This window comes from Diplotaxodon limnothrissa, linkage group LG18 (assembly GCF_057381915.1).
Source record: "Diplotaxodon limnothrissa isolate DT_005_m linkage group LG18, D_limnothrissa_male_GT1.1, whole genome shotgun sequence".
Lineage (NCBI taxonomy): Eukaryota > Metazoa > Chordata > Actinopteri > Cichliformes > Cichlidae > Diplotaxodon > Diplotaxodon limnothrissa.
In genome coordinates, this window is record NC_140613.1 from 15747951 (window position 1) to 15762416 (window position 14466).

Sequence of the window (14466 nt, forward strand, 5' to 3'; positions counted from 1 at the left end):
TATTTGCGTATTTTTGAACACTAACACGATCATTGTGTGCGTGAGTGTTTCTTTTACAAAGTGTTATATGTTACTGATGTTTGGGTAAGAATGCACTTGCACCTGAGTGAATGTAGTTGTTTGCTGTGATGTGTTTACATTCTCAATCTCTTAAGCTAACCAGTTAATATCTGCTTTAAACCACTAATTTTATTCGCGAGTAGAAAGGAAGCCACATCCAACAAGCGTCGGCAAAACGAGAATATAGTACGCAGTCTGCACATTTCCTGAAAGGCCAGAGAACACCTGGATCAAAAAAACCATCAAGAGTTATGACCAAAGACCAGAAAAGAGCCTCCCCATCCACCGCATGAGGCTGTGATAGTCAGTACCATTGATGAATATGAAGCATGTTCTCCTTATTCTTAACAGTATTAGTGATGTGCCACGTGACTCGGTGTGGGGAAAGCTGTTATTTATTAAAGGTGTATTCCCATATACACATATAATATAATATTTAATCAAATAGAAGCATACTCCCTGGTAAACACAGCACAAATGGTAATTTAAAAAAGCAAAAAAAGAAAGCAGACAAAGCTGTATTTTATAAGCTCTCAATATTGCAGTGTAATTTGCAGTAATGTGATGACCAAAACGTGTGTATGCGATCATCCTCAGCCGTGGCTTTTTGTTCCCAAACTAAACAACAAGCAGCATCACTGAAACTATCAATACTTCCTTTGTTTTAATGCTGCTACGATAATATGTGTACGTGTTTAGGTCCTTACACACAGTTTGTCCTCGTCTGTCTGTTTAATATGTGTATTCTTTGGCATGTATTGATTCTTTCTGTGAAAGAAATCTATTATAAGTAGTTTGGGTTAAAAAAAAAAAGTGAAGTTTTACTAATTTTTGCATACAGTTTAACCAAATAGACCAGAATAGAGTTTAATATGTTATTTTAGTCATCTGTTACCTTGTAGTCATGCTAAAACACCAGGGCTAAGATGAAACACGTTGTGCTCTCTTAATTTGAGAAGAAATACAAAATAAAAATTCTTTTTTTACTTACGTGGAAAATATAAAACTACTGAAAGCTGAGACAGAAAGTTACATAAAGTTTATGAAAAGTGCGTTTCACTGATCGCCTCCACTGTGGAGGAGTGTGTAGAGTTTCTCATTAATGTTTACAGCTAATGTAATGCTACGTCTCAGGCGTGCGCGTTTAATTCAAAAATGCCCACCCAGGATTCGATAACGTCACGACTGAAAATATCAATAAACAGCCATAACCAGTTTCACATTTTAGATCATTTTTAGCAAACTACGCAACAACCAGCATTCATACTAAAAGAGCTGTTACAGTACACTTTTTCTGTGAGTGATCGCCTGTATGGATAATTTGGTTCGTTCTAATTTGTTTTTGTTAAGTCTTTAAATCCAAAGTTTTGTACAAACTAGTTCTGTGTTTTTATGAATTTCTAAAAGCCGATGTTTTTTTATAATTATTTATTTTATGCTATGTACATATTAGTAATTAAAAGTATATATTTGCGGAAATACATGTTTTGAAATGGTGTTGTGTGACTTGTAACTTGTAGCCTTTTTACCTCATCTCTGTTGTTCCACTGACTGGATACAGGTGTTTGTCCTACTGCCTGTAGTAGATTTCTAAACGTTAACTCTGTAACACCAAAATAAAAAAAAAATATTTTAAAAAAGAAAAAAAAGAGACAATGTTTCTTTTTCTGTGGTTGAAGATTTTTATTACAGTTTTTCTCAGTCGCTTTGGTGCGTTTCTCAGATCAGAATTGAAATTCTCATAACTATTAGTTCAACCTCCACAACACTCAGTCATTTGTGCACATCATAGTAGCAATTTCTCCTCTCTCTGAACAAACTTCAAATGATTTTGGACATGAATCAGTTGCTTCCATACATTTCCCTGCTGCTTTCTGACATTTCCATTTGCTTATGTCATGTCAGTCAAAAGTAATCATACCTATGGATGCTGAATAGTCGTTCCCAATAAAACTAATAGTCATACATCCATTGCTTGAGTCATCACACACAAAATTGTTGAACTAGTTATCACATGCCAAATATTGGCCATCTGTCAAGCAAATCCTATACCTTTCTGTATCATTTTTCCTGGAAATGTCTCCGAAATTGAACAATTGATCTCAGGTGAATTACAGCTGTCACTCATGAGGAGGCGTGTGAAAGTTTAGTTGTAACCAATGACAAACAACTTGTTCACTGTCAATTATGGATGAATCCTGTGAATCCCCAATTGGCAAGCATATATAAACTGCGCAGGAGCTAGTGTGTACCATTTCTACACTTCTGTGACACAAAATGGAAGGTCAGCACCGTGGAAGAGGGGTGAGGATGCGGGGAGGAAGGGGAAGGGGAAGAGGGAGAAGAGGCAGATATAGGCGGATTCCTAATGAAATAAGGGCTACAATTGTGGACCATGTTGTCAATCACGGCCTCACCATGGAGGAGGCTGGTCGAAGGGTGCAACCCAATATTGGAAGAACTACTGTCAGTTCAATCATTCAAACATTCCGTAGGGAAAACAGGTATGCAAACAGTAATACACTGTACTGTACTGTGCCATCTCAGACACATCACATGTTACTGTACTGTATTTGCAATTTCACAAAAAGTTCACTCTGCACCACATAGGATTGTAAGATAACCTCGCGGAGGCGGAAGAGGGCCCCTTTTTACCCCACAGCAAGAAGAAGCCATTTGTGCAATGGTCATTGCAAACAATGCAATAAAGCTGAGAGACATACAAAGCGCTGTCATAGAGAATTACACGGTATTTGGCAATATTGAATCTGTTTCAATTTCAACAATTGACAGAGTACTCAAGAAAAATGAAATCCACATGAAGCAATTGTATAAAGTGCCATTTGAACGAAACAGTGACAGGGTGAAGGAGATCCGTCACCAGTATGTGCAGGTAAAGCTGGTCTTCTATGTTCTGCACTGCAAACTGTTTTACAGTACTTCGTAGTTTCATGCAGTACACTTGCAATTCCACAGCACATACTCTACAATGTGTTTTACTAAATGCATGCATTACTGTTTGTTACTGTACACAGGCATATTGTGACATTGCATTTCTGTCTCTCTCTAAAGCGTGTACTGGAGCTGGAAGCCAGGGAAACACTGCACACATTCATATATGTTGATGAGGCAGGTTTCAATCTGGCCAAAGGCAGAAGGCGTGGAAGAAATCGCATTGGACAGAGGGCAACCACTGAAGTCCCTGGTCAGCGCGGAGGGAATATTACCATGTGTGCAGCCATCTCAGACAACGGCGTCCTCACCCATATCGCCCTTCTTGGTCCATACAATACCCAACATCTCCTGACATTTTTAGACACTCTTTACAGGGACCTAGTCCCTGAGAATGAGAGAGGTGGAGGCCAACTCAGCAAGTATGTTGTTGTCTGGGATAATGTCCGTTTTCACCACTCCCATCAGGTCAGAGAGTGGTTTGCAGCACATGACAGAATTCTGGTTGAATATCTCCCTCCATATTCCCCATTCCTTAATCCAATAGAGGAGTTTTTCTCTGCCTGGAGGTGGAAAGTTTATGACCGGCATCCACATGAGCAAATGGCCCTGCTAGCAGCCATGGATGCAGCATGTGACGACATCACAGCAGGGTCCTGCAGAGGATGGATTCGCCACTCCAGGAGATACTTTCCTCGCTGCATTGCGAGGGATAACATCTGTTGTGATGTAGATGAAAATATGTGGCCAGACAGACAGGAACGTCTGGATGTGCCAGAATGATTTACTGTACTGTTACATGTGCTGTTTATTGTTCACATTAGTGCACAGCTCTACCAAATGGGTGATTTTATGTTTACATGTATTCTACAGTGAACAAGTGACTGTAGCATATTTTTCTTTTGCACAATTCTGTAGGATTACAAACACTTCTACACAATGGAAATGTGAAACGTACGTATTCAGTGTCTCAGTTACTCCCAAGACTCCCATAACATCTACAGTGACTTTACTGCACATTTCAGATGGCTGTACAGGTAGGCCATAGTGCTGTCGTCAGCATTTTCAGGTGTCACCAATTGTTTTTGCAATGGGAAACACTGAAATTATAAACTGTCATAGTGGAAACATGACAATGCCATTTGACTATCTTGTTCATAAAGATGGTGTCAAGACTTTTCATTTTGATGGCACTGACAGTTTCATTGACATGGATACTTGCTTTTGAGGTATGGATAATCAATTCTGTGCATGTGACGTGCTTTTGCAGGCTATCCACTAGGTTTTGCAGTTTGCACTAATTGTTTTGGGAAATGCACTAACTGCTGTGCAAATGTTAGTGGTGTTCTGAGGAACGCACCAAAGCGACTGAGAAAAACTGTAAAAACATGCACAACTGGTGTAGAGCACCCTGAATTACGTTGTACATGTACAACTACAATAAAGGCTATTCTATTCTAAAACAGGGGCGGCCAATTCATTTCCCCAAAGGGTCAGATTGGACTGGGACTCTCTAGATTAATTTTATCTCTTCATAGACTTATTGGGGCATGTGCTCATTTTGGCCCTTGGGAAAATGCCAACCCATTATCAAAGATAAAAGTGATAGATAGATAGATAGATAGATAGATAGATAGATAGATAGATAGATAGATAGATAGATAGATAGATAGATAGATAGATAGATAGATAGATAGATAGATAGATAGATAGATAGATAGATAGATAGATAGATAGAATTATCTTTTAAGCAGAAAATTAAAAATTGGTATGTTGAGTTAGTCATAAACACCAATAGATTCAGATCCTAATGCCCAACCACAGGCTTTGGATTTGTTGTGGGACAAAAGAAGAAAAAATAAGGCTGGACTCATAATTTGATTCCTTTGAGAAACTGCAGAGGCCAGCTGTGCTTTTTAAGAAACAATAATGGCAAAAAAAATTCTTAGTAATGAGAGTTTAGAATAAGATGGAGCTTTGTTGAGGAGAAAGACCTTATCTCAAGATAGATTAGGAGTTGGGTGTGAATAGAGCCCACCAGTGTTCCAGCTCAGCTGCTGGACCCCTGATAGTCTTTGAGCCCGGCAACAATGTCACCACCAGAGGCCAGGTCTCAGTGCTATCTAACCCTATTATCACACAGAAAGATTGATACACACCCCCTCCAGAGTGGAAGCACCACAAAAAAGTGATACCCTTTCGTTGTCATTCATGTGAATTTACTAGTGTGCTCACCTCCACATCGAGCTATATTTTAAGCTTTCTGTCCCAGTTTAACTCATTACGCGGGTGCACTCAGACACTCATTAGAGTGCTGCAGCTTCTAAACCCCTCCCCATGACTGAAAATGAATAAAGACAAGTTGAAAACTCTGTTGTGTATGAACCTGGGAGCCAGCCAGGTTCAGGAGTTATCTAACGGCCTGGAGGGTGTCGGCAGCTCATTCCACAATGCAACCTTTGACATTTTTCACACCAGCTCAATAGGCGAATGAGTAGAGAACATGAAACACATCACAGGATGAACAGAAACTCGGGCCCTGCAGCAACAGTGTGCTTTCGTTTAAGGAAATAGCCCCTTCAGTCAGACCCTCCTTGCTGCTTTGTCACACAAGTGAGATGAACATTGTTAGCAGATAGTTGTCAGAGGAGGCTGCAGAAGCTGCACTGAGTGAGATGGCATCCTGACTGTGAGAACTTTGACGCGACCAGACTGCAAGTGCCGCCACCCAATAACCATATAAATGGAAGACAATGGACCTAATTGCAATCAGTGTCCTCTTTTTAGTTTTTGTCCTTAGTTTCACCCTGGCATTCAGTCGAGACCGCTGCATGCATCTCAATAAAGCCATGTTGTTGTGAGGAGACCAGAGCGACATATATGCAGCGGAGCAGCGCAAAGGCCCACACTCTCATGACACAATGCAAATACTCCCACAGAAGTCACACTTTGGTTACAGCCAGTTTCTGTTTTCCTCATTCTGCATCTGTTTGATCTTTATTCCAACACAAGAATCACAAATGCTCAGCTATAAATCGGGATTATTACTCCTTATTGTGATACGCTCAATTTGATCTTTGATCTGTCTTGAAATATATTTAAAGGTAGATTTAAATCTTAGAAACTTAGCAAATCAGAATTTGAACCTGAAATGTTCTGGGGCAAAGCTTGTCGCTTTAAAGAATGATTCTCAAAGCTGTTCTTTGTAGGCCGTACACAGCAGAGGTGACAGACCAAAATTGAGCTACAGAGAAGAGTGAAGTGTGTGGGCGCTTCATTATGTAACTGACTTTGAAGCCGGTCTTTTGATGTCTGGGTGTTCTTCTCTCTGGATTCAGATCACTCCCTTGGATTCACGCATTTAACATAGCAGCGCGTGCGGATGTAGAACAGACGTTAAACTATTTTATATGTATGGATATTAGAAACATTTGTGGTGTACTGCTACAGGGCCTGACAGCCAATGAATGAATTTAAGACACACATCATAAGTCTCGTCTTGATATCACAGACTATTGAAATGTATATTAAGTAATGTATTCATATGCCCTGGAGGTGATAATGGCTCTCACTTCTGTTTTCTAAATAAATAAACCCTGACAGCACTCACACCTCACCCAACACCTCACCCACTAAATTCTAAATAAAGATTTAACGTGTTGCGTATCACACAATAGCAGTCACTTTTTGCCACTTTTGGATAAACGTTCGAATCACGAGAAGAGAAAAATCATCTTTTACAGAAAAAAATGTGTTTTTGTTCCCATGCTGAAACATCCTAACATCAACACCCGAAGGGGAATGCGTGTCACCTGCATTCGATGAGGATGATGGCTTATCTGAGAGATTTCTAAAGAGGGCAGCCTTCACGAGAAGAGATGTGACAGCTGTAAAGCAGCCTCATCCCCTTTTGAAGTGCCTGTTTGTATTGTTGAAGCTCACAAAGGAATTTTGTCACCTCTGTTCTTACAAGAGAACATTAGTCAAGCTGGGCTGATAACATTGGGGGGGGGGGGGGGGGGGGGGGATATGGGGAGACTAATGCACTACAGGCATGTGTATGCGATACCAACCCTGATCACTTTTGCCTCATCAGTGCTTGTCGAAGAAGCCACATGTGTTTAGATCTGCTTTTGTAAGATGAGTTGGTAATTGAGTGCTGAGCATCTAGGTTAACAAGGGGTCCAGATCAGCGTGAGCTGGAGGCCCACACAATCACTCATTAGTCCACCTTTCACCTCTTTGCAGCTCAAAGCAGTTCAGCAGGTAGGATGAGCGTCTCCAGCTGCAGGCTCAATCTTTCTCACTGGCATTCATTTCTTTCTGGGGAATCATATTTTAAGATCTACAGCAGCATAGAAATCATTGCAGCATCATGGTTTTCAGTTATTGTCACTTTAAAGTCTGAAAGCTGTGATTTTAGTTAGTTGGTAAGTTAGTTGCTGCTTTCAGAGCATGCAAACTGTGAGAGTTGGTTCCTGCTTGTGTCGGGGTTTCAAACACGTGCCTTGAAAGTCTTTGAAATGAATGCAGACTTTCAGGATAGACTGTCATTTCTTGCAATGGTGGAAAAATAAAACCAGCTTACTTCCTGGTTCCAAGTAACACTGAGTATAATAATATCTGAATGTAAATCATGCCAAAAATGTTATTTCTGTTTCTTATTTGACTTCCTTTCCTTTTTTTGGGTGCATTTAATCATCAGTTTATCCTCCAGATAAATACTCACATTGGAGGGGTTTGAGATTTGCTCAGTGCAGTTTGAAGCAAAAATGGATAAAAGGTTCAGATTTTTCTGCATTATTGTGGACATGTCCCGGGTAAGTGAGATTGGGTATATCAATTACGAGGTGACCAGCAGGGGAGATGAGAGGGGTTATCATTAGCAGGGACTGGCGCTGGCCCCTGGTAGTTCCAGTAATTACCTCACAAAGGGTGGTGCTTGCCTTCCCACTGCTTTTCCCACACTGCACTGCAGGCTCAGAATTCCTGTCGGCCCCAGACCTGCAATCTCCTCAGTTTTAGACAGCAAATTACTGACAAGTCCCATTCTTCACAGCACTGTAATTGCTTTTTAGTGCTGTTTTTATTGAGGTAGCCACAACCCCCTTACCCTTCCCTCAATAAAGCAAAGTCAGGGAGGGGGCGAAGGGTTAATATAGATGACATTAGTCCCTAATTGGAAGGTCCCGAACCTCAGGAAAGTTTCATACAACTCATGTCTTCTTCTTCATTTGTTAAAGATCTCTTCACATTTCTTGAGTGCACATATTTGTGTGTCTGTACCAAATCTATTTTGTAGCAATTAACACAAGCTTTTTAAAATGTTTGTGACTTCCACATTGGTTACAAACTCTGTAATAACGCTTCTTTGAGTGTTTGCTCCACAGAAGTGATATTATTAAGGTTCTTCACATCTCATACAAAGCAAGAAGCTGAGCATCTTGGCTATTCTAGGACTTAAATCACTTTGTGTTGTCTTTCCCACCCCTGCGCATTACTCTCTCAATCTATTACTTTGTGGAAATCATTAGTCTCCATGTCAATACAAGCTCCAAGCAGAGAAAACATCTCATTATGGGACTTAAAGAGATCTGTAGCATTCTTGGCTCTGTCAAGCTGTTCTTCCTTTCTTCAGTATAGTTACTTTCCTTTCACTGAGAGGACAAATTCTCAACGTTCCAATGCCGGACAACCAAACAGTTACCATTTGAAATGAGAAAAAGAGAAAGAATGGAAAATGGCTGAGGGATTAGAGGATCTAAACAGGATAAAGGGATAGGAGATTCTTGGTGTGATCCAGTTTAGTTTGAAAGATGGAGGGTCTTAACAAGGATTTGAGACTTTAGAATTCATTGTGCCATTATTTCCATCCTGTGCAGTTTCAGCTAAATTGTTTGCCATTTTTTGGCCTTTACAAGTCTCTAGTTCTTCTACCGACATCTTTACATCTTAACATCTTAACATCTTTACAAATGCAAGTGTACACACAATATTTAACATTACTTGGTAGAATGTGTTGTTTTTGTCTTGTGCATTTTATAATAACATGCATTTAAGGGGAAAAAATGTCTAATGTCATTATCCACTCAACTTGCAACCCTCTCAGATGTTGATACGGCCAAAAATTGTGCAATAGCCATCAAATATAATCATGAAGACATGATTATATAGACTGTACATGCCAAAACATGACCAGCTTTTATCCTATTTTCTGTAAATCAAACATGAATGCATCTTGGTTTGGCAGGGCAGTAAAGTGCCCTAGGGCAACAACCTCCAATTGACTCGGGCAGCAACCTGCGCCCTCGTGTGACCATCTCCCTGTCAGTCTGAGCATGCTGACACCCCTGACCCTGTCAAGAGTGTCAAATTGCTTGTCAGCGCCCTTCAGTAAAGCACAATGACAAGCCCTCTAATGTATTACCACACGAGTGCCAGCCAGAAATGAGAGGCTGTACCTCTACCTGCAGCCTCAAGGCAGACAGGTGCGCCGTCAAGCAGCACACACACCAAGCATACACACACGAGGAAGCCCTTTCTATCAACAAAAAAAAGTGACCAGACAAATGGTACGCTGGTAAGAGTCTCGATGCATGAGGAAGCATCAGTTGTCAAAAATATTAATTATGTTCCGCATGATTTCATTAATTGTAATGCCCATGCTTGAAGACTGTGTTAGAAATGCATCCAAGATCATTACTCATGCAGTTAAAGATGCTCTTTGGGGGGGCTTACAAAACTGGGGGCTTTGGGGGGGCTTACAAAACTCTTGTCATGCTGCCTGGACCACCTTGGTAGCATGTTAGGCCAAAGGGCCACTCATAATCAACTTGTCAAAGTCACAGATAGCTGAATGTCGGAGAACTGCAAATAATACCAGATCAACATGACAAGTAAAAAAAAAATAAAAAATTAATTTCCAAATTTGGAAACTGCCTCGGTTCTGATGCCACAGATTTTGGTTGTTGCTGGTTGTCCTTCAGGCCCTGCTAGAACATGCTGTGCATTCCAACCAATTATCTACCCTGAGGTGCAACAGGTTCACACTCTAATCTTTGATGCCTCCTCACATGGGATATAGCTGGATTTAAACAGGGAACAAGGGTGGGACAACCCTTAAAAACTTGTATACATAGCAAACATGAATCAACTTCAAACCAACCCACTGAGGGAAACAAAAAAGTCTTTCAAAGAAATACTTTTATCCTCACTATTGTTTCATCTTGCAATGGCTCGTCATAGCCCATGTGGATGCTTAAGGTGAGTTTCAAAGAGAGCAGAAGAGGCAGCTTCAGATATTACATCCATCAAACTGCCCTTTGGCTTCACTGAAGGTGATGAAATGTCTGGTTCGAGGTAGGTCATCAGAAGGCGCTTAGAATTCGAAAAATGGACCATGGTAACCTCACGTCTGACCAAGTCGTCCTTAACCAGGAAATCCAGTTCCCTGGCATGGACGTTGTGTTCTATGTGTACTCTTACACCTTGCCAGTATACCCACATACTCGAGCCAGCAATTTCCATTCTTATTACATCACCCTTACCACGCCAGAGGATTCATGTCCTTTCCGAGGAAGTGCGTCTTTAAAGAGCTTGTCTCAGCCATCTGTCACGGATGTCACCATCTCCTATCAACACCACTGGCTCCCACATATCCTGCACTAGTGGTAACTGAATGAATGAAAGGGTCACACTGGAAGTAAAACTAAAAGAATATTTTAAAAATAAAAGACCAAACTACAAATACTTTCTGACATCAAGAAGGAAGAATTCTGCACTGGGCAAGTCGTTTTATGGGAAAAAGATTTGATGTTTCCAAACCTGAGCTTTGATGCATTTCAGTCAAGCCACCTCATTACCTTTGTTTCCAGAAACTGTGCCGTGAAATACTCAAACAACCTTAAAGTAGTATTGACTCAATATTGAATCGAACATTTACGTACATGCCCGGGGCGGAGTGCAAAATTTTATGTAAATCCCCTTAACGACCTTTTCAGGCCGCCGACAATCGCCATACAAAGGTGACTGGCAGGCGACACTGGTGCACATTTATCCTTTTGCCCCGGCCTGTCTCTCTCTGTGGCGCCCCCTACTGTGATAGGCGTGGGGTAAGGTGCCCAGTCGTACTTGCTGCCAATGGAAGAGGCCAGCATGGACCCTCTCATGGCAACGATGCAGGTCGTTGTAATAATGTTCGGTTTGTTTCCTGCTTCACACCCCCGTAATCCAGTACATGAGACGCAGAGGGAGGTATCCCATGCCTGTCCATCCGAGTTCCAACACTGCTTAGCCAAACCAACTCCTTTGTACGACTCACACAGCAGTCTATTGGTTGCCTCTGAGCCATTTCATAATGTGCGACTATTATCACAATTATTAAGATTAATGGAACCCCACAACACAAAACCCCAAGTCCAAAATAAGTTAGTTAACGCAATGCGAAGGCTCGTGAGATTACAAATAAAACATCTCTTGTGCATAGAAATGTATGCATGCTCACACCCATTCTTTTTTTCTGCCTGTTTCATACACACATACACACACACACACACTAGATCAGTGTTCCCAAGCCCCTTACTGAGCGTTTTTATCCTTGCTAGGCCTCGTCTCAGAGGGGAGTCAGGCCCCTACTGAGATTTTTACCCACTTCCTTGTGCAAAGCCTGTTTTGCCCCTTGGTAGCCATCTTCCATTCACTAACAGCAGACGAGCTCTGCTTTCTGTCTCATCAGCTTAAAATTACTTTGATTTGGAAATGACTGACTCAGGCGGAGATGGCCATAATGCTTCATAGGTGAAGACGTAGTCCATATTCCCATCACAGAAGTAAACATGAAGCATATTATCCTTCCAGACAGAGGCCATTTCTTGGAGTCCTACTGTATCTATCCCGTCTGAAGCCGTGGCCCACCAGGAGGGCATAAGTCTTCTAGGAACACATTTAACATGAATAAAGAGGGGATTTTTGGGGGGCTATTTAAAAAAGAAGAAAAAAGAGTGCACATGTGTGTATGTGTGTGCGCAAGTTTGTGCATGTGTTGGAGAAAGCTGTTAAGCGTGATGATGCCATGAAAATTTGTTTGCGTTTGTGTGTTTGTGTGTGTGCTTTCGGGGAGGGGGTGTAACATATAAACCCCCTACTGTCCTATTTCTAGTCGTCTGTCCGCACATCACAGCTGTCAGTATCCAGTGAGATATGAAGACGAAAAGGAATACAGAGAAGAGCCCTTCAGTTGGATATTACCGCTGGCTTTCCCCGGGGAGTATGTTGGATTTAGCGTTTGCCTCTGGGATCTTTACTGTACTTTCGACTCCCTACATGGTACGTTGTAAATGCATATTATGATCAATCCAATAAATTCTGCTGCTTTTACTTAATATCCTCATTCAATAAAAGATAACACTGTATTATTATGATCCTTAAGTTTACAGATTATCTAGCTTTATTTCTGCCTATTTGTCTGCAGATGTTCACAGACAATATTGTTTTCAGCCCAAAGCTATAATTTTCCAGCGAAAGGGATTATCTCCAATTCCAGATATATGACTTGGCTAAATCCTGTGGGACAATATCTAGTTATAAAATATGAATTTGACAAGTTGCATTGTAACTTTTTGTGCTAATCTCAGTTGTCACATCTCAACAGCAGCACCTGCGCTGTGGTTGTATGTAAAAAGTAAAACTGGGACTTGATTTTGTTTTGGGTTTTTCTTTAGTTCTATGGAGTACATTTGAAATAAAGAAAGCTTTAATGCTACTTTTTTTTTACTTCCACTCCAAACTTCTAGCAAACTTTTTGTGGGATGAGATGTGACATTTTTATAGTGAAAAAGTAGAGAATATTTGACAGATGAAGCTGACAAACTCACTGCACGAATAAAGCCTTATTCTCTACTCTCTTTTCTTTTTTCGCTCTCTGTTTTTCTTTGATTTAGGTATTGTGGTTTATCTTGGTCCAGATGGGACCAGTAAACGTAAATGGAAAGCCATTCAGATGGCTGCTTAATAATACAATTATATAATACAATAATACAATATTTTTCGTTCTCTTTCTTGTTTCTTTTTCATATCTTACTCTGTTGTTTGCCTTCTAAGTCATCCGGGTACAACAGTTCGCAACAAGTCTGCCTCAAAGTAAACATATCAAAAAGTAGTAAAAGTTCTGTTGCCGGAATTTAAGGAGGCAGTTGCTCAGATTATGGACAGATCTGCACAAATTATCTTCAGTGAAGGTTTTAATGTTGAGACTTTTGTGGATGTGTGAAGATTGTGGAGATTTAGCGATGGGTCACCATGAGGAAACTACTGTTGCAATTAATCACCTCCAGCCAGTGTTCATTTTCAGGGTGATTTATACAATAGTACAAGAAATCGTAGAAATATAAGTCAGGATATGATAAAGGACAAGTATTTAGGTATGGATATTTCTCACTATCTGAGAAAAAAAAAACTTTGATGCACAACATGAAACTCTTTGAAATGAAATTCTTTATTCGTGCAAAGTTTTAAATAAAATGTTTCTTTTCCACAAGTGAAACCCATCAGCGGTGATGTCTGGAAGTGTAAAATTTTAAAGTGAATCTCTAAATCATCCTGATGATTTATCCTGAACAATTATTTAGCAGCAAAGTAAAGTAGTGCAAAAACACTGAGTCATTGTTTTGTTGCTGTGGAAAATGCAGAGAATAAAAATATACCGTACAGTGCAGACGTCTTGAGTCACCTTTCATTTCTTTATATTTTGATATGAAAACACGAGATAGGTGCAGCGAATCTTGGAAACACCTGCAAACACGCAAAGTGAAAGTCGATATTTAGTGTGACCCCCTTTATTCTTCAACACAACATGAACTCTCTTGTCCAAGCTTTCTTGTGATTTTTTTTATATAAAAGAAATCTCCAGGCTTTTGAAGGACATTCAAAGCTCTTCTTTGGATGCTGGCTGCCTTTTGTTCTGTCCTCTGTCAAGATGATCCCACACTGATTAAATAACGTTGAAGTCCAGGCACTGGGGAGGCCAATCCATGACTGATAGTGTTCCACTGTGTGTTTTTCTATCCAGCTGTGCTTTTACTGCACTGGCAGTGTGTTGGGGATCATTGTCATCCTGAAAAATGAAGACGTTGCCAATCTTATACTTTCCACATGGTATTTCATGCTGGATCAAAATCTGATAGTATTTTCCAGCATTAGTAATTCCTTCAAAGGATCCCCATTACCACTGGGTAAAATGCAGCCCCAAACCATAACAGAGCCTCCACCGTGTTTTCAGATGAATGTAGACACTCACTGTTGTACTCTCTGCTGACCTTCTCAATATTGACAAGCATTTGATTATGTATGCAGGCATTTGAAATCTGGATTCTTCGCCCCATAAGACCTGTTGCCAATTGTTTTTAGTCCAGTTAGTGTGTAATTTGCAATACCTCAGCCTTTTATTCCTTATCTTAT